At 35.2% G+C, this 18,623-nt stretch overlaps 2 protein-coding genes and 1 non-coding gene across 6 annotated transcripts in view; 1 reads left to right on the forward strand and 2 right to left on the reverse strand.

Moving 5' to 3' along the window:
• PACRGL (parkin coregulated like) overlaps nucleotides 1–18,623 on the forward strand; it is a 491,459-nt gene that overhangs the window by 448,022 nt on the left and 24,814 nt on the right. The window lies entirely within an intron of this gene.
• The window catches only part of KCNIP4 (potassium voltage-gated channel interacting protein 4), a 1,191,871-nt gene that overhangs the window by 432,218 nt on the left and 741,030 nt on the right, over nucleotides 1–18,623 (reverse strand). The gene's annotated exons all lie outside the window — the stretch shown is intronic.
• On the reverse strand, nucleotides 12,649–12,755 carry LOC126032910 (U6 spliceosomal RNA). The gene has a single exon (XR_007504070.1). It is a non-coding gene; the product is annotated as a U6 spliceosomal RNA (small nuclear RNA).

An 18,623-nucleotide genomic window follows, 5' to 3' on the forward strand; every position in this document is an offset into this window, starting at 1 on the left:
TCTGGTAATTAGCACTGGAAAGATATACTATTTCCCTAAAACACATTTTGTTCTTTATTTGTTTTTTTATATATATTTTATGTAAACAACTTGATTACATACATGATTGTGTTTGGGTTTCAGTCATGCAAAGAACACCATTCATCACCAGAGCAACATTCCCATCCCCAATGTCCCAAATCTCCCTCCTCCCCAACCAACCCCACCTGTACTCTAGACAGGCTTTCTATAACCCTCATACGTTCTCATTATTAGGATAGTTCAAAGTGTAGTTATTTCTCTAACTAAACTCATCCCTGTTTGTGGCGAGCTTCATGAGGTGAGCTGTAACTTCCAGCCCTTCTCTCATTTGCTCTGAAAATTATTATTGCAAGAATGTTTTTCATTTTTCTTAAAACCCATAGATGAGTGAGACCATTCTGCGTTTCTCTCTCTTTCTGACTTATTTCACTAAGCAGAATAGATTCCATATATAAAACATATTTTGAAATGAGGAAAGAAGCTGAATTTTAAACATTTTCTATAAAGATCTGATGCAAGATCAATAAAAGTTTGGGAAAGGAATATTTACAAAATATATAGAAAATTTAACATTGACCAAGAGATTTCCAGAAAATGTGCAAGAAAAAATGAAGCAGGCTTACATAGTTTTTTAGAAATTTATCAAACAAACAAACACAAAAAAGACAGAAGATAGAGGAACTGTGCAGAGTTGGATTATATGCCTTTTGTTTTGAAGGTCTCCTATATGATCCTTAGCACCACATTATCCTTACAAACAATATGGAGTCCTATGGTCCTATATTGTCTCTAGGCTAAAGCACTGAACACTGAGCATTTCCCACAGCCATACTGAACAAGACCAAGTGAACATGTGTGACTACAGAGCCTGAGTACTGCTTAGATCACCTCCCCACTACACAAAATCACACTCAAAGAAAAAATCTTTTTAAAAATTTCTGTACTTGAAATTGAAGTGAAAGGACAGCAGGTAGAGTGCTTGCCTTGCATATAGCCAACCTAAGCTTGATTCTGGCACCATCAAAAATCTTTTCTGAGTGCAGAATATATAGTAACTCCTAAATATCTTTAGGTATAGCTCCCAAGCAATCAAAAAATGCATATTTTATGCTTGAAATATGCAAACATTAAAGTAACATTAATTGCAGTGGAGTTAACTTTAGATCTAGAATAGTAAAATCAAGATCAAATTCCATTGAATCAATTGAATTATGAATAATATTAAAATACTATTTATTATTATGCATCTTAGATTGGTCATTATTAAATCTCCATATTCTCACCTAGTAGTGCTTTTGCAGAATTTGAATGTCAAAGTATTCTGCATCTTTGAAACTCCCTAGAAATAAGCGATTGTAATGTTCACTTTTATTGTTAAACAGAGCATACACATTTTATTGTATTTATGCAATTATTTGTGTAATTGTGTAATTAGTTAATGTATTTACCTAATGATAGTATCTTATATTACTTCAGAGAGCCTATATCATTTCAGGATAAAAAAAATCTAGCAATTTGCCTTGGTCCTAACTAGGCACTGAAGTGATGTTATTAGCTTGAATCCTCCAAATAATCCCCAAATAATATTAGTGTTCATTTTAAATACAGTTTACAGAATTTAGCCTCAAGAAGTTAAATAGTTGTCAAATTCAGAGAGAAAATAGCAAAGCATTTTGATTGATCTTGGGCCTGCTCATTTCTTCTCACATATTTCTACAATTCATCCATTAAAGAATTGATTCCATTAAGAATCAAGTTCTGGAGAAGAAAATTAACTCGTGTGTGTGTGTGTGTGTGTGTGTGTGTGTGTGTGTGTGTGTGTAAAACAACTCTTAAAATACAGGCATGAATGAAGCATGCTTGTCCACAGAGGCTGGTAATGTGAGAGGCTCTTTTTATAGATGACTGCCCTATATGTTTCCCCACGAAGATTCCTGGTAATTCTACTATGAATAACCCTGTTCATTCTTTTTTTTTTTTTTTTTTTAGCTCATTGCATATCTTTCATGGACAAGAAAGTGAGAGTTTAGATGGAATATGAAATATAAAAACTGGATTGTAAAGCTTATATACCCATGAGTAGGAGAGAATAATTTTTATGTGCTTGTACCGTGCCAGCATTCTACAAGTAACTATGTGGTTCTGAGATTTAAATTCAGTCATGCAACACGCAAAACATATTCTCAAACCATTTAGCAATATCTCCAACCCACGTAATAAATATTTTCTAAGCTTTTATTAGCTTTGCTTTTGAGTTATTTCAATTATTATGTTAAAATTTCCAAAGCTACATGTTCTAATTGTTTTTAAAGAAGGTACCATATTTTCCGGGGTATAAGATGACTTTTGAAACAAAAAAAAGTCAACCGAAATCGGGGGTCGTCTTATACGTCGAGTATATCCCGAAAAATGTTTCAATATGCCGCTAAACGAAAATTGTCTGAATATTGCCACAAAAGGAATTTTCCAACTCGATCCTGCACCAATCACTCACTGCAAGGCTGGTCAGACCGCCTCTCTAACTCAGCCAATCCAAGCAGGCTTTTGATGCATGCAAATTAGACAATGTTCTGGACCGAATCTACACTGTCAAAAGCTTGCTCAGATTGGCCAGAGTCAGAGAGGAAGTCTATTACAGTAGAACCTTTGAACCTTTGCTTGTTGTGATTGACTCACTGTGGTACATACAGTTGCAGCACAGGAACGTTCTGTCTGATACAGCGAATATAGGCCTAAACCTATGTTTTAATTGCAAAATTACGCTGGCAAATACAGTATTTATACTCAGAATAGATAGAACTACAGCTAATACCATTTTTTTCTATTTCCAGAGTCCCTCTACATACTTGTTAGTAAATAATACAAATTAAGGAATAAAGTACAGTACAGTCATAAATATTAGGAGTTATATTAGGCTTTTTGTAATTGTTAATGTTTTCCCCTGACTTTCTGCAGCAATGCTCAGGGCTTATTCATGACTCTGAACCCAGGAACCACTTCTGGTGACTTGATAATATGAGGTGATTATACAGTATGATCAAAAGGGGAACACATGGAAGCTAGGAATGAATCCCATGTCAGACACAGGCAAGACAGGCACCCTACCCACTGTATAATCTATCATTCAGGTCCTATATCAGATTCATGGGGGTAAAAATTAGTTCATAAAAAAATCCCTGCACCTCTAATATTTAAAATCAATTAACAAATATGTAATTTATTTAGGGAATTACCATTTCATTAATGAAAATTATAAAAAAATATTTCTGAAAGTTTTTTTGGGCGAGTCACACCTGGCAGTGCTCAAGAGTTACTCCTGGCTCTGCACTCAGAAGTCATTCCTGGCAGGTTAAGGAACATATGGGATGTTGATTTAGAAGTGAGTTTCATTCTGTGTTTGCGTGCAAGGCAAACACTTTACCACTGTGTTATTGCTCCAGTTTCTCTGAAAGGCTTTTTAAAACAATGATGAGATAAAAGATTATTTAGTGCTGGATAAGAATAATAAAATAGAAATGTATAAGGGTTTCTGACTCTTTCCAAAATCAGAGAAAGTAAAAATAAGTTTTTTTTTAACATTACTGCCATGGAAGGTATTGTTATCTGTTACTGTAGCATACATAGTAGAGTGAAGTCATTTTCCAAATTCTGTGCTGCTGTGCCAAAATTGTTCAACCCATAGAATGTCAGGAGGCCAAGAAAATGGACAAGAGCAAATATTCCTTTTTCTTCATTTTTCCTGATCTTTCTTTCCTTTCCCTTCTTTTTAATTTTTAATTTTTTAATTCTGTTCCCCTCTCTCCCTTCCACTCTTTCCTCTTCCCTCCCCTCCTCTTCTTTTCTGTTTCTTTTTCATTCTCTTCCCATTTTTTCCCTTCCCTTCCATTCTATTCCCTTTTCCCCTTCCAACCTTTCCCTTCCTTCAGTTTTCTCCTTTTCCTTCCTTCCTTCCTTCCTTCCTTCCTTCCTTCCTTCCTTCCTTCCTTCCTTCCTTCCTTTCCTTTCCTTTCCTTCCTTTCCTTCCTTTCCTTCCTTTCCTTCCTTCCTTCCTTCCTTTCCTTTCCTTCCTTCCTTCCTTCCTTTCCTTCCTTCCTTCCTTTCCTTTCCTTCCTTTCCTTCCTTTCCTTCCTTCCTTTCCTTTCCTTCCTTTCCTTCCTTTCCTTCCTTCCTTCCTTTCCTTCCTTCCTTTCCTTCCTTTCCTTCCTTCCCTTCCTTCCCTTCCTTCCCTTCCTTTCCTTCCTTCCTTTCCTTCCTTCCTTTCCTTTCTTTCTTTTCTTTCTTCCTTCCTTCCTTCCTTCCTTCCTTCCTTCCTTCCTTCCTTCCTTCCTTCCTTCCTTCCTTCCTTCCTTCCCTCCCTCCCTCCCTCCCTCTTTCCCTCCCTCCCTCCTTCCTTCCTCCCTCCCTCCCTTCCTTCCTTCCTCCCTTCCTTCCTTCCTTCCTCCCTTCCTTCCTTCCTTCCTTTCTTCCTTCCTTCCTTCCTTCCTTCCTTCCTTCCTTCCTTCCTTCCTTCCTTCCTTCCTTCCTTCCTTTCTTTCCTTCCTTTCCTTTGTTTTCTTCCTTTCCTTCCCTTCCCTTCCTTCCTTTCTTTCCTTTCCTCCCTCCCTCCCTCCCTTCTCTTTTTTCTTTTCTTTCCTTTTATTTTATCCCTATTTTTCAGACATATCAGCAGTGCTCAGGGCTTACTCCTGGTGATCATTCTTGGAGGTGCTCACTCAGGGGTTATTCCTGAGGTTCTCATAGAAACCATACATGGTGTTAGAGATATACCAGACTGTTTTCATACAAAACAAATGCCCCTTCTCAACCATACCTTTGCTTTACCATGCAAAACACTATGTTTTTAAGTACTAAGAACATCTATCTAAGAGGAACTAGTTAGGTCCACATGGGGAGACACCACACCTTATATTAACACCAAATATCTACCATCAAACTCTCCTTCCATACTCCAACTCATGTTCTGGGAAAATGCCCCTGATTCACTCTTCTAAAATACCTTTGGCATATACACTTTAAAACTCCTCTTTCTACTTCTGAAACAATCATATTTTATATAGAGTGTTTCACACCCAAGGCATTAAAATTTTACTATTATCAACAGCTTCTTACCATGATAAAACCTTTGAACATACTGCATACCTTTTTGAGATGCATAGTGAATCTAAGAAGCTTATTGTAAAATATTAAAAACTACTCCATTCTAACTTCCAAAGTCTGCCTTTCTCTGCTGTTTTCCTATTTATTATTTGTTTATATTGTTGGTATTGCTGTTATTCAATGACTAAGTTTGAGATTTTAGGGCACCAAGTAATAAATTTATATACACTATCCAGTGCAACAGAGCTAAATTTTTAGAAAATTTCCTGGGAGAACTTGTTTTGAAAGATTACCAGTTTTTAAGTTTGTAACTTTCGATTTTTAGCTCCAGAGTACCTGCACCAAAATATCAAGAGGCAAAGCATTGATATTCAGGTAACGTGCATTCATCATTTATCTATAGACTTGAAATAGAACTTATTCCTATAGGAGCATACATACAAGCAATTGATCTAACTACTCACATTCACAAATTAACTGTACTAACAATAGAATATTTTAACTTTGTCTAGATATAGGTCTTTGGTGGAAACATTCCACTATATTAATGATGAATTTAAAACAAAAACAATAGAGCATCTCAGTGTAAAGAAAATTATTCATAAATCATGGCTAATAAATCAGATTCATTCTGCTGGTGTACAATTTTCTCAAATGATGAACATGCTTCATTTGGCAAGTGATTTTATTTTGCTGTAAAGGAAATGTGAGCCTTTTATTGTAGCCTTTTATTGCTCAATAGCCAATGTTATAATCTACATACCTTTGAGATTTAACTAAAAGACATCTCCATTGATTTAACCAAATGACTGTACTTTTCTTAGTAAGACTTTCTTCTTCCTTATCTTTTGAAAATCACTGCATGCATCACTTCCTCAGATGTCTTTCAGGGCTCCAGATACACATAGGGAGTCCTTTCTCCCCTATAATTAAGTGAATTCCAGAGGCTTATTCAAATTTACCATGATATTCTCTCTCCTCAACTTTGTTTTCTTTTAATTTTTGAAGACCTTTTAATTAATTAATTTACGTCTTTTCTTTCATTTTTTTTTTATTATTGTTGCAACCACAATGGCTTGTATGGCTCACACACCTTTGGCTGTGATGTGAATGCTTGGTCCTGGCTCAGGGAATTCTAAAGATTTGTGCGCTGGGCTTTTGTCAGGCATGTGAGGGAGGTGCTGGGAAGTGAATTCAAAGCCTTCTGACTGCATGGCAGGTGCTTTGTCTCAGTCTACTCAATTTCTTTTTTTAAATTAATATCTTTATTTAAACACCTTGATTACAAGCATGATTATGGTTGCGTTTTAGTCATGTAAAGAACATCCCCCTTCACCAGTGCAACATTTCCATCACCAATGTCCGAACTCTCCCTCTTCCCTCCCCAACCCCCACCTGTACTCTAGACAGGCTTTCTACTTCCGTCATTCATTCACATTGTTATGATAGTTCTCAGTATAGTTATTTCTTTAACTGCACTCATCACTCTTTGTGGTGAGCTTCATGTCATGAGCTAGAACTTCCAGCTCTCCTCTTTTTTGTCTATGAAAATTATTGTAAGAATGTCTTTTATTTTTCTTAAAATCAATAGATGAGTGAGAGTATTCTGTGTCTATCTCTCTCTCCCTCTGGCTTATTTCTTCCTCCGACTTATCTAGTTATTTGAATGTATCAAATCATAGAGTCTACTCAATTTCTTAAAAGCAAAGTCTATGACTTGGTACATTCAATAACTGGATTCTTACTATACCTCAAACTAAGCACTAAAGATGACTAGAATGAGGAAAAATCCTTGAAAGATTTACGGTTGAGAAGCTTAAACCAACAATTCAAGGGCTAAAATTTGGACCAAGAGATCACCAAACACAAATATGTATAAATAATTTATATATAAGAATGAGGATTTCACAAAGATCAATTTTCCAGACCAGTGGTTTGTAAGAAATATTATCATAAATAGCCTCCATGTATAATTTGTATATGCAAGTATTAAATCATAAAAACAAGATAACATAGAAAGAGTAGATAAGGTTATTATCTCTTTAGTGTCATAATTCATCACTACTTATATTTCCATTTTATGTTAAGAGATGAAGCCAATTTAATGCATATTTTTAAGCAGAAAATATTTATTATAGTATGCTAATTGCTGTTTAAATACAAGGCTGAGTGAATTTGCTCACTTAAATAAAATGTTCAATGGAAACAATCTAAACAGGGTCCTGCTTACATGCTAGGTACCATTATAAATACTATTTTCATTCTTTCTTTCTTAAATTTTGTAACCACACTGAAAATATGGCTTCATTTTCCACATTAGACATTAGAAATATAACAATCAGGGATCATGTGGGTTGACAAAATGACACCAAGATTGAGAAGTGGCAAATTCAGAATCTATAAACAAATCCTTTTACTCATGTTCTCACTTCGTTCTATACGACCACATATTCTGCAGCAAGTATTATTACATTGCAAACAGTAACACAGATGGTTTTGTTTGATAAAGAAAGTTCTAGTTCACATGCAAAGAACAATTGTAGTTAGTGAAGTAAAATCAATTGCAACATCTATACATAATAGATGTTAGATAGAAATTAGGCAATGTGTACTTTTAATATTGCTATAAATTTTAGGGAGCCTACTACTAATTACTTATTAGTGAGAGTGATTAGAAAAAAAACTGAAGTTTTTTAACCTCTTACTCCAAATTATAAAATGTACACTTTTGGATAAAAAGAAACCAAATAATAACATTTAAGTTTGCACAAGTCTCACAGTGAAATAGGTCGCAGAGCTGGCAAATGTAAACTATAACTCTCAGCACTATGTTGTGTGATGTGACCCTTTTAATTATTGAGTACTTAACCCTTCAGTTTTATTAATTACTAAAGTGCTACTAATAATTGTCAGTCTTTCTCTTGATAACATATAAGATAAAAACTATCTAAAGCATTATTTATCAAATATTTCCACCAAAATGGTCCCTCTGACTTAGATTTTTTTCCTGTGTTCACCTTCTTTTGTGTGGTGTCCCCCATTTGTATGATTTGTGCCTGTGGCTCAGTTGACATATATTGGGTACCTACAAAGAATCAACATCCTCTGGCTTAGAAACACTGGCCTACACAGCATCCATCACTAGGACTCAGTGAGGTGGTTGGATGAAAGTGTGCTGAAGCAACATGAGAACACAACTCTGGACTTATCAAAACAACACAATCTGAATTTATCACGCAACTTTGATTTGAGAAGCCATTATGAAGACATCTAGGTGAGTAGCAGATTGATATCTAAAATAGGATGTAACTTTTTAAGTATATATTTAACATTTGTATTTGAGAGTTAGGAGCTCAATGAGCTGGCTTTAGATTGAAGATAAGATAAGGGGGAAGCATATTCAAAAATAAATCAGGAGTCCTTCAGTTTATGTGGCTGATTTAATCTTTCGAGCACAGTAGAGAAGAGAGAAAATAGGCTAGGACTGGTGGTAGGGCAAGGCACCGACAGAGACAAGAAAAGAACAAGCCAAGTTAGTTTAGGTGAACTTTGATTCATAAGAGTTGATAGTGTTTAGCACAGAGGAAGTCAATGGTGAAGAGATCAAGAGAAAATCTTATATACTATAGTAATGCACTAGTATGATATTCTGACAAAAGCAAAACTGGCAAATTTGAGAAGAACATAGCAAAGGGAGAGAACAGAGGCTTTTAGGACAGTGAACATAATCTACATGAACAATAATCCTAATGTTACATTATGTGATATTACTTATTTGACTCTACGGCATTGAATGTACAACAGTCTTAGTGAATAACAATGTAATCTATGTACTGTAGGAGTAATTATGAAGTGTAATTGTAGTTTTATCACTTACAGAAAATGTACTATTTTAAGGAAGATGTTGGTAAATGGCGGAAGCTACAACAGACAAAATGAGGAAGACACAGAAACACCTCTGAACTATGACGCTCAATTTTGCTGCAAATTATTCTCAAAACAGTCTCTTGTGGTGGGGGGGGGTGGGCCAGTTCTCTTGTGGTGGGGGTGGTGGGCCAGTTCTTTTGGCTCTCAGGGAATACTCGTGGCTCTGAACTTAAAAATCATTTATTTATTTATTTATTTTGGTTTTTGGGTCACACCCGGCAGCCCTCAGGAACTATTCCTGGCTCCATGCTTAGAAATCGCCCCTGGCAGGCTCGGGGGACCATATCCATATGGGATGCTGGGATTCCAACCACCATCCTTTTGCATGCAAGGGGTCTAGTGCAAGCTCTAGGGCGTTTGCCTTGCAGGAGCTGACCTAGGATGGACAGTGGGTTTGATCTCCATCGTCCCATATGTTCCCCCGAGCCAGGAGTGATTTCCGAGTGCATAGCCAGAAGTAACCCCTGAGCGTCACCATATGAGACATCCCCCCACCCCCCCGAAAAAGAATCATTCTTGGCAGAATGACCATATGGGATGCCAGGGATTGAACCTGGGTGGTCCCAGGTCTGCTGCATGGAAGGCAAACACACTACCACTGTGCTATCACTCTGGCTCCAAACAGTCTTGTTTTAAAAACAAACATATGGTCTGCTTAACAGGACACAAAGACAACTACTACCTGACAAATAAAGCCTATGCTTCAACAAATTCAGTCTGGAAACATGTTCTATGTCTCAAATTTTCGTTGAATCCCAGTCAAAAAAGCCCTCTGAAGACATATTTTAGGGAGAATTCAACTAATAGAATGAAGTTCCAATAGTCAAAGGAATAAACTCTTTCTAAGGAGCTTGACAAAAACTACCTTAAAAGGCAGAAACTGGTGAGATACTCCTGAATTCATAGGAAGTATTTTTTTTTTGTGCCATATATCAAACTCAGGCTTTTATACATACATACAATAGCAATTATTCTACCACAGTACAGTTTAACTTTAAAATGCCTCTATGTGTGCTTATTAATAACTGTATCTAAGATTTAATTTTTATTATAATAAAATACAAAAGAATGAACAAAGGAAACAGTCCAGTTAAGATCCACTAAGAATTATTGATGGGGGCCTGAAGGGACAGCATAGCAGTTAAGTTGTGTGCCTTGCAAATGGCTGTCCCAAGTTCAATTTCTGGCACTTTATATGGTTTCTTGAGCACCGAGTATGACCCCTTAGCACAGTGTCAGGAGTAACCCCTGAGCACTGCACAATGTGATCCCAAAATAAAAAGGGTTAATGGTCTATTGACTGTCACCTATGCATATGTATTTCCCAAATTGACTCTGTTTGCAAATGATTAACAGCAGAAAGAGAAGTCATTAAACTATATATAGTCTATCAAGACTTTTCAGAAATATGTAGAAAATGATGCGACTTTAAAGCATGGGAAATAAAGCAAGTTCGTTTTGTGAAGAGAAGGGTTCTGTTAGATTGACATGCAACTACATTAGAATTAGGAAAAACACCAGGTTTAGAAATGGTTTCCTTGCAAGCAAGGGTCTCTGTTCAAAGGGTAGAAAATATGCCAATGTGGAGCCCTGAGTCCAGTCTCCAGCACCACAGCCTCTCTATGTCCCTTTTCTTCTTCCCAGCTATTGCAGAAATGTCCCCATAAACTCAAAGCATTTCCAGAAACAGTTCTGGGACCCAGATAATAAAAAAAATATCAAGTGAATCAGTACAATTTTATAAAATATCACTCTTTTTGAGAATAAATTGATAGAATAGTGAAATAAGAAATTTTGAGATAAAGAAAAATTAAAACATACTGAGAGGGAAGTTGTCCTATGCAAAACACTGTGCCAGGTTAATATTTGGCTGGGAAACAATGCAGCAGAACCTTTATGAATTTAAATGATTCATCTGTGAATTCTTTCAATAGCGTGGTAGTAGTGGCATGTATGTTTGGGGACGTAATACTATGAAAAATATCCAAAAACAAAAAGCTCAAAAATTATTTGCTCTTTACTTAATATACTTATTTCACCAACAATTTCATTGAATTTGGTTTGTTTGGTTTTTTAAAATATATTCCATTTTCTCTTTAAGAGTTTGTTCCCATTTTCACTATGCAATTAATAGAAGGCACTGGATGTTAATCCTTTAGTGAGATGTGGCTGAATTCGTGGCAATGAAAATAGGATCATACATTTTGGTAGGCTTTGTGGAATAATTTTCTAAGTCATAATTTGTAGTTGCAGTTGGGGATGGGGGAATTCTATGACTAAACATTTTTTAGCTACTGGATACAAGACTGGAATAGGCAAGAATCCTCATCCTGAAAGACCTAGAAGTGAAAGTGGACAGAAGGGATCAGATTTTCAAACATTTCAGTAGCTTTCTGCAGCCGCATCTGAAGGTTCACTTTATTTTTCTGTGTCTTTTTTTTTTAAATAATTTATCTGTGTCTTGATATATCTTAAAACTTGTATACAAATGTTCAGGTGTCCCTATTGTTATATTAACCTGTAACTTTCATTTCTAAAATTAGCTTTGATTAAAAAAAAAAATTTTTTTTTTTTTTGCCTTTTGGGCCACACCCGACGGTGCTCAGGGGTTACTCCTGGCTATCTGCTCAGAAATAGCTCTTGGCGGGCACGGGGGACCATATGGGATGCTGGGATTTGAACCAACCACCTTAGGTCCTTGGTCAGCAAGGCAAACACCGCTATGCTATCTTTATCTCTCCACCCCCCAAAAAAATCTTAATGAATATTCCTTTAGTAGTTTATGGGCCAAAACAAAGTAAAGAAAAAAGTTTCTGCGATGAAAATAGGACTGGGTCTAGAAAGATCAGATTAAGATCAGATTAAGACCCAAGATGAACTACACTAAACTATCATTGAGCTTTGAGATAAATCATTGCTCACTCCCTGGTTCACTTTGGCTCTGTACATTGGACTTCATTTCCACTAATGTCCTCCAATTCTGTATTAGTAGAGTTCAACATGTCTCTATTCTACTACAGTACAAAACTACTGCCCAGTTTCTGGTTGGCAGAGCTAATTCTTACTCATGTTGATATTTTCATGCTTCTCAGCCTAATGTCTGTCACATAGTAAATAGTTGTAGTATTGTACTGCCTTTATTTATATTTTTTGAGTATGGAATGTAATGGTGACAGCATCCTTCTGGCATATTTTTTCCAGCAGTAGAGATTTGTATGTCCTGGGATAAGGATAAAAAACGGTGAGAGAGAAGAGTAATTTAGTAGTAACTTTAGTATTCCAGGGAAAATGGATAATGACTCAGAGAAGTAAATCAACAAAAATATTGATCTTATTCCTAGAACTCTCTTGAATTAGATAAACTGAGAGAGTTGCAGTTAGAAAATGGTCAGGAACACATGGACTTTTTGTCTCTTGTTTCTTTTTATTTACATAAGGATTAGCTGCTTTTCCTCTTCAACTTTTATTACTGTATGGTGATTTATAATAATAGAATTTTAGGGATATGACATTACAACTCCACATTCATGATCAGAACCAGATTCCCTCTTCCTGCATATTCTTGTCCCATTCCTTTTCTTCACCCCTATTAAAATATTTTTTTTAAATATGGAACGCTTCACGAATTTGCGTGTCATCCTTGCGCAGGGGCCATGCTAATCTTCTCTGTATCGTTCCAATTTTAGTATATGTGCTGCCGAAGCGAGCACCTATTAAAATATTTTTATTAAAGTTTAGGTCACATGATTATATTAGTCCTAAAGCTTATGGTTTTGATCTACAGTTTCCTCAGATCTCTATCAATGAAGTTCTCAAGACAATAAACCAGTGTCCTTTTATCATATGAATCAGCCTCATCATTTCTCACAACACCCACTTGCCTCTTTACATGCTACTTTAAAATTTTATGGAAAGGTCTACAATATGTGGACACATCTAGCAGATCAAATAGTAAACACTTTTCAAAGTGACCTGCTTCTTTAATTTTTTTTACCAAGTCTATTGTTTTAAATATAGTTAAAAATATAAACCGGGTGTCTTTCATAAAGCAATGGTAGTTACCAGAAGTGGATTCTAAAATAAGCAAATATCTTTGTCATAAATTGATTGATAAAGTGTATTGACTTTCTTTTTGTTCACATAGCATATTACAAAGCATGATACAGAGAATAGTTGAATGAGAGACATTTTGGGATGGACTCCTGTATGAATTTTCACAAATAGTTGAGTATATTTTCCTTAGGAGCAACACCCAACCCTTTCATAACTTTATGATTCTATATTGTTAATTTAAAGTAATATTTCACCACTTTAGAAATACAGGCCAATTAGAAGTGATGAAAGAAAAAGGATTGAATCACAGGTTATTTAATCTCAACATAACAAATGCCAAGACCTTTAAAAAATGTATTCCATTTTTATTTATAGAAACACAACACGACTTCTGATTCCAGGAACTGTGAAATGAGATTTAAAGCAAAATGTTTGTATTCATTTGTCCCAGAAGATAATAGGAAATGATTCTGCCTGCTTTGCATGAAAAAGTTTCACATAGTTAAATTAACTTCTGTCTCAGTTTCCTCAGCTGTAAAGTAGAAAATGAAGTAGAAACTACCTTGTACAGTGTAAATGTCCATGTGCCAGCAAAGCACATAAAGCAGAGCTTGGCAAGCTATATTATCTCCGTGAATATCAATTGTGGGTATGAGTACACTTTATTAATCTAATGTGGTATGTCAATGGCTCTTGTCTTAGTTTCTAAGTGGAAAATCTCAGTGATACATTTTACAAAGCTGCCCTGTAAGTCAAAACTGTGAGTTTGTGGTTTTCTTTGCATATCAACATGTATTGCACTTTCTATAAACAATTTGATTATGTGTTAGTTTATTTGTTAATGGAAAAACAGTTCTACTCATTCATATTCTTTGGTTGACCTCACCTTCCCTACAATGGAGATCACAATTTAAGTTCAATATTTATTTATATATTGTGTGTGCAACATATGATGTTACTCAGAAACTGTATACATATTCAAGAATCTTATAAGTGGGTGGGTGGTGTGAGGTGCAGGGAAACAAACTAGGTTCAGTTACTGAAAGGCAAGCAACTTTCCTTCTGTATTCGTTCTTTGGCCCAATTTACCTCTTAAAAGTTTCCAAATGTCATGTCAGTGAAATTGGAACATAGAAAAATGAGTATTAATCACCTATATAGTCTAGTTTTGAATATTTTGCCTTGATGGGCTTTCTCCTTGATTTGATCTTCAACACTACTACATCTGGCCCCCTAAACACAGTCAGGTATGATCCCTGACAAAAGAGTTAGGAGTAAGACTTAAAGCACTTCCAGATAATGATCCCCTCCAGAAGAAGCAATGAAATTGTTCCCACTTCCCAAAAGATGCTGAATATACAGAGAAACATGTATGTTGAGTATGGTCCACAGTAGATACTCACTTGGGTTAGTTTACAATTATAATAATAACAGAAGAGATTAAGATCCTAGTTAAGCAATGTAAGCAACCTCTTCAGATTTATTATATTTTGAAGGTTTTTAGAAGGATTTGATAGGAGATGTAGACATGGTTTTTGTTAACTCCTAGATGTCCTAAGATAGGAAGGGCCACTGGATTCATAGAAAACTCAGAATGAGAAAAGATGTTGCTTAGTATCAAGTCCAAGTTCCATTCAAACTCTTTCTTCAACATATCTCTCAGAACTATCTCCGACTTAATTATTTTGGTGATTAGCATGTATAGAGTGCAAAGGAGTCAAGTGTCTGATATGAGTCACTTTAAATCATCATTTTTAGAATCCAATGAACACCTTACTGTGAAGAAGGTATTTGCAAGCTATCAGAATCTAATCTCTTTTTTATAATGAAATTTTGTAAGTCATATATGATATCAGTGAAATGAAAACCTAAATGTATACTTATTGAAAGGAGAATGCTTATTAAATGCAAAAGCATACTAGCAAAATGTATAAGCAATTTACAGTAGTTCCATTTTAAAATTGCTTTCTATTTGTCAATTTTATTCTAATGCTTGCTCCTATTTTTAATAAATCCTTTTATAATCAACATACAATCCTATAACATCTTTATTAAAATGGGAGGTCCTTTCCAGCTAGTTGACAATGGCAAAAATTACTCATATTTGTTTTCCAGGACATTCAACTGGCTTAGAGGTCTGTACATATTTCATTTCATATAATAGAAATACATACAGTAATGACTGGATAAATGCCAGAGAAAAATCTAATGGGAAGTGCTCAGGGAATTGCAAAGAGATTTTATTCAAGCTGAATTGAAACAGCTCATTATTTAAGTCTGAATGAGTTATTTTACTACTCTGTGCTATGGTTATTCTTTCAATAGAATGGGAGCTTGGCTAGACCTTCAGTAACATCCTTTCAAGTTTCACCAGATACTTATTTTCTGCAATACAGTCTAGATTCTTTAGCGAACTATCACTTTGGCAACAGATCCTAATGCTTAGAGAGAGCTCAGGGCATTCAGAAGAATTTAATTCCACATTTCACAGATGGAAACTAATTGAAATTCTTTAGGTAGATCAAGTGTAAAAATTGCACAATACTTGTCACAGACCCTCAGCCCAGAATGTTTTCTGTCTGTCAACAGCATCAAGCTTGGTCCAATGAAATTCAAAGTTGTATTTCTTTCTTTCATCGGCAAAAGTAGAACTTTACTGGGTCAAGGACATCATGTAACTAATTTGTGAATGGATAGTACTCAGTACTGTAATAATTAGAAGGACTTTTGTGCAATAGAAACAAAGGAAGCTTTTCTAAAGATATAATATAGAACATGTTTAACAAAGCAGAAGCAACTTATTCAGAAAGAAATCATGTTCACCAGTCAGATTTCACTCTGCCTTGTATTTTAACAATCGCTAACATTTCAGCATTTTCTCTTTCTTCACAAATGAGCCCAGTTTTTTTCTATGACATTTGTAAATTCGAAAATTTTTAATTGGCTTGCCTTTTCTAAGTCAGACCCTTTGCCTCTCTTCTATCTCTTGTGCCATCTTAAAAGGATTATCTCTTATTTATTTTTACTTATGAGTACTTATGTATATTCCTTCGTTATTCTATTCCTATCGCTTAAGTTCTAGTTCTAAAATTTCTACCCCAAGTAGTCAACCTGCAACTGTTCTCTTAACATTAAATAATGACAAATTCGGGGCAGGAATGATAGCACAGCAGTATGATGTTTGCCTTGTATGTGGCCAACCCTTGACTGACCCTGGTTCAATTCCAGCATCACATATGGTCCCCAGAGCCAGCCAGGAGCAATTTCTGAGAGCAGAGCCAGGAGTAACCCATTAGCACCCAGGTGTGATCCCTCCCCCAAGAAAAAGCCAAAATTAAAAAACAAATAATGACACAGAAGTGTTGGGGCAGCTTCAAACCATAAAATATTTAACTTTCACAAGCTCCAAAGAAAGAGGACTCTACTCCCATAGACAAAGAAGAGCACATAACACCTTGACCAGATTTTTGCCTTCCAAAATTTTAAGAGGCCATTTCTTTGGTATTAAGTCACCCACATAGCAGTAATTTTCAAAGCATCCCTAGAATATTAACATAGCAACCTAAATATGTCAGGTCTATGAACTCCCTTAAGAATCTGAAAAATGTCTTTTCTGTCACTATCTATTTTAGACAACTTAATTTACATCAAATGCCTTGCTTAATTTTAAGCAAAAGTAAGACCAGAGTCTTTGGATTATGAATTGATTCTTGCATTTTTAATGCAAGTAGATGAATTTTATTTCATAAAACTGAGGCTCATCACTTATTTTCAAGTACAAAAACTTTGAACACCTTGAATAAATACACCTTCCTTTATGTAGTCTTGGATTCAGTATTTATTTGTTCAAAATTTACCCAAGGTGATAGTTCTTGAGGAATCTTGTTTTATTGGACAACGGCATGCTACAAGATAATGAACATATATAGTAATATGTATAGTATACATTTTATCAAAGCATATTTTTGATAAGTGTTAAAGGATATGTTATTGCTCAAATTAGCTTTTATACTGGGCTGGATCTTCAGTGAAAAATAGACTCAATTACTGTACTTTCTGGCTCTGATAGGGAACCCTTCAGTTCTGCTCAATGAACTAAAAAAATTACAGAGAGAATTAAGGTTATGATAATTCTCTTTAGGTGTTTGTTCCTGCACTTGAAAATATTATTTTGTAATATACTTTACTTGAAAACATGGGCAACAATTTCTTAGGAAGATAAGGGAGATAATGACAAGATTCTGGGGACCTAGTCATATTAATAATTTGTGGGGTCTCAACACAGTTTCTCTCTTATGGTTCAACAGTTTAAACATATGCTTGACTTTCTCAATTAAGAGCAATATTAAAACACAGGTAAGTATACACACATAAGTATTCATCAGAGAAAGAAAGACAGCTGTTGAAAGACAAGAACATCCATAAAGAACAAAAGATTAACAACTGGTAAAATTACATGTTCTTTACTGCAATACTTGTTTTAGACAAAGAAAATTTTATTTAGCAATAATAATAAATTTTGGGCTAGAATGAAAACCTTTGCATTTTAATTTATTGATCTGTTGTATATAATTTCTTCTTTCCCCATCTAGCCATAGGACATATTTCATTAGCATAAAGAATCTGTTTCACTTTGAATAAGGTGTACCCTTAAATATACTTAATTATATATAAAGTCTGATTTATCTATGAATAAATAGACAAATAAAGGACTTAAATTAAAATAATTTTATAATAATCTGCTATGCAATTAGCAACTGAGTATATTTACTATAGGCAATGTATATTAAGTTAAATAATTTTGTATATTATTCAATAGTTTTTATGTCCTTTATTAACAAAAGCTATTTAAGAGTCACTTTTAAAATCGTAAAATTTTGTACGCATAAATTTTGTACATAAAATTTGTGTGTACATTTATAGAGTTTAGGCATAATGCATTTTGTTTTGTTGTGTTTTTTGGGGGGGGCACATCCTGGTGATGCTCAGGGATTTTTTCTGGCTGGCTATGAGCTCAGAAATTGCTCCTGGTTTTGGGGACCATATGGGACACTGGTGGATAGAATCATGGTCTCTCCTAGGTTAGTGCATGCAAGGCAAACACCCTACCGCAAGCACCACTGCTCCAAGCCCAGGCATAATATGTTTTTGAAGGCATAGTCCAATGCCTTTTTCCTTTCACTCATGTGTTCTTTTTTCATCAAAAGTCATTGATGAAAATATAAAAATTCTGTGCAAAACACTATGCTAACAGTCATTCTGAGAAATCTCCCTAAATCATAGAATGTTGTTTAAGAAAATACTTGGAGCTGGGGCCGGAGTGATAGCACAAGGGTAGGGCATTTGCCTTGCATGCAGCTGATCCAGGTTTAATCCTCAGCATCCTATCATATGGTCCCTGAGCCTGCCAGAAGTAATTCCTGCCAGGAGTAGCCTTTAAGTGCTGCTAATTGTTGTCAAAAACCCACACACACAAAAACAAAACAAAACAAAAACAAACATAAAACACTCCTGCCCTAGGGGGA

The sequence above is a fragment of the Suncus etruscus genome, chromosome 16 (genome assembly GCF_024139225.1).
Source record: "Suncus etruscus isolate mSunEtr1 chromosome 16, mSunEtr1.pri.cur, whole genome shotgun sequence".
NCBI classification, from domain to species: domain Eukaryota; kingdom Metazoa; phylum Chordata; class Mammalia; order Eulipotyphla; family Soricidae; genus Suncus; species Suncus etruscus.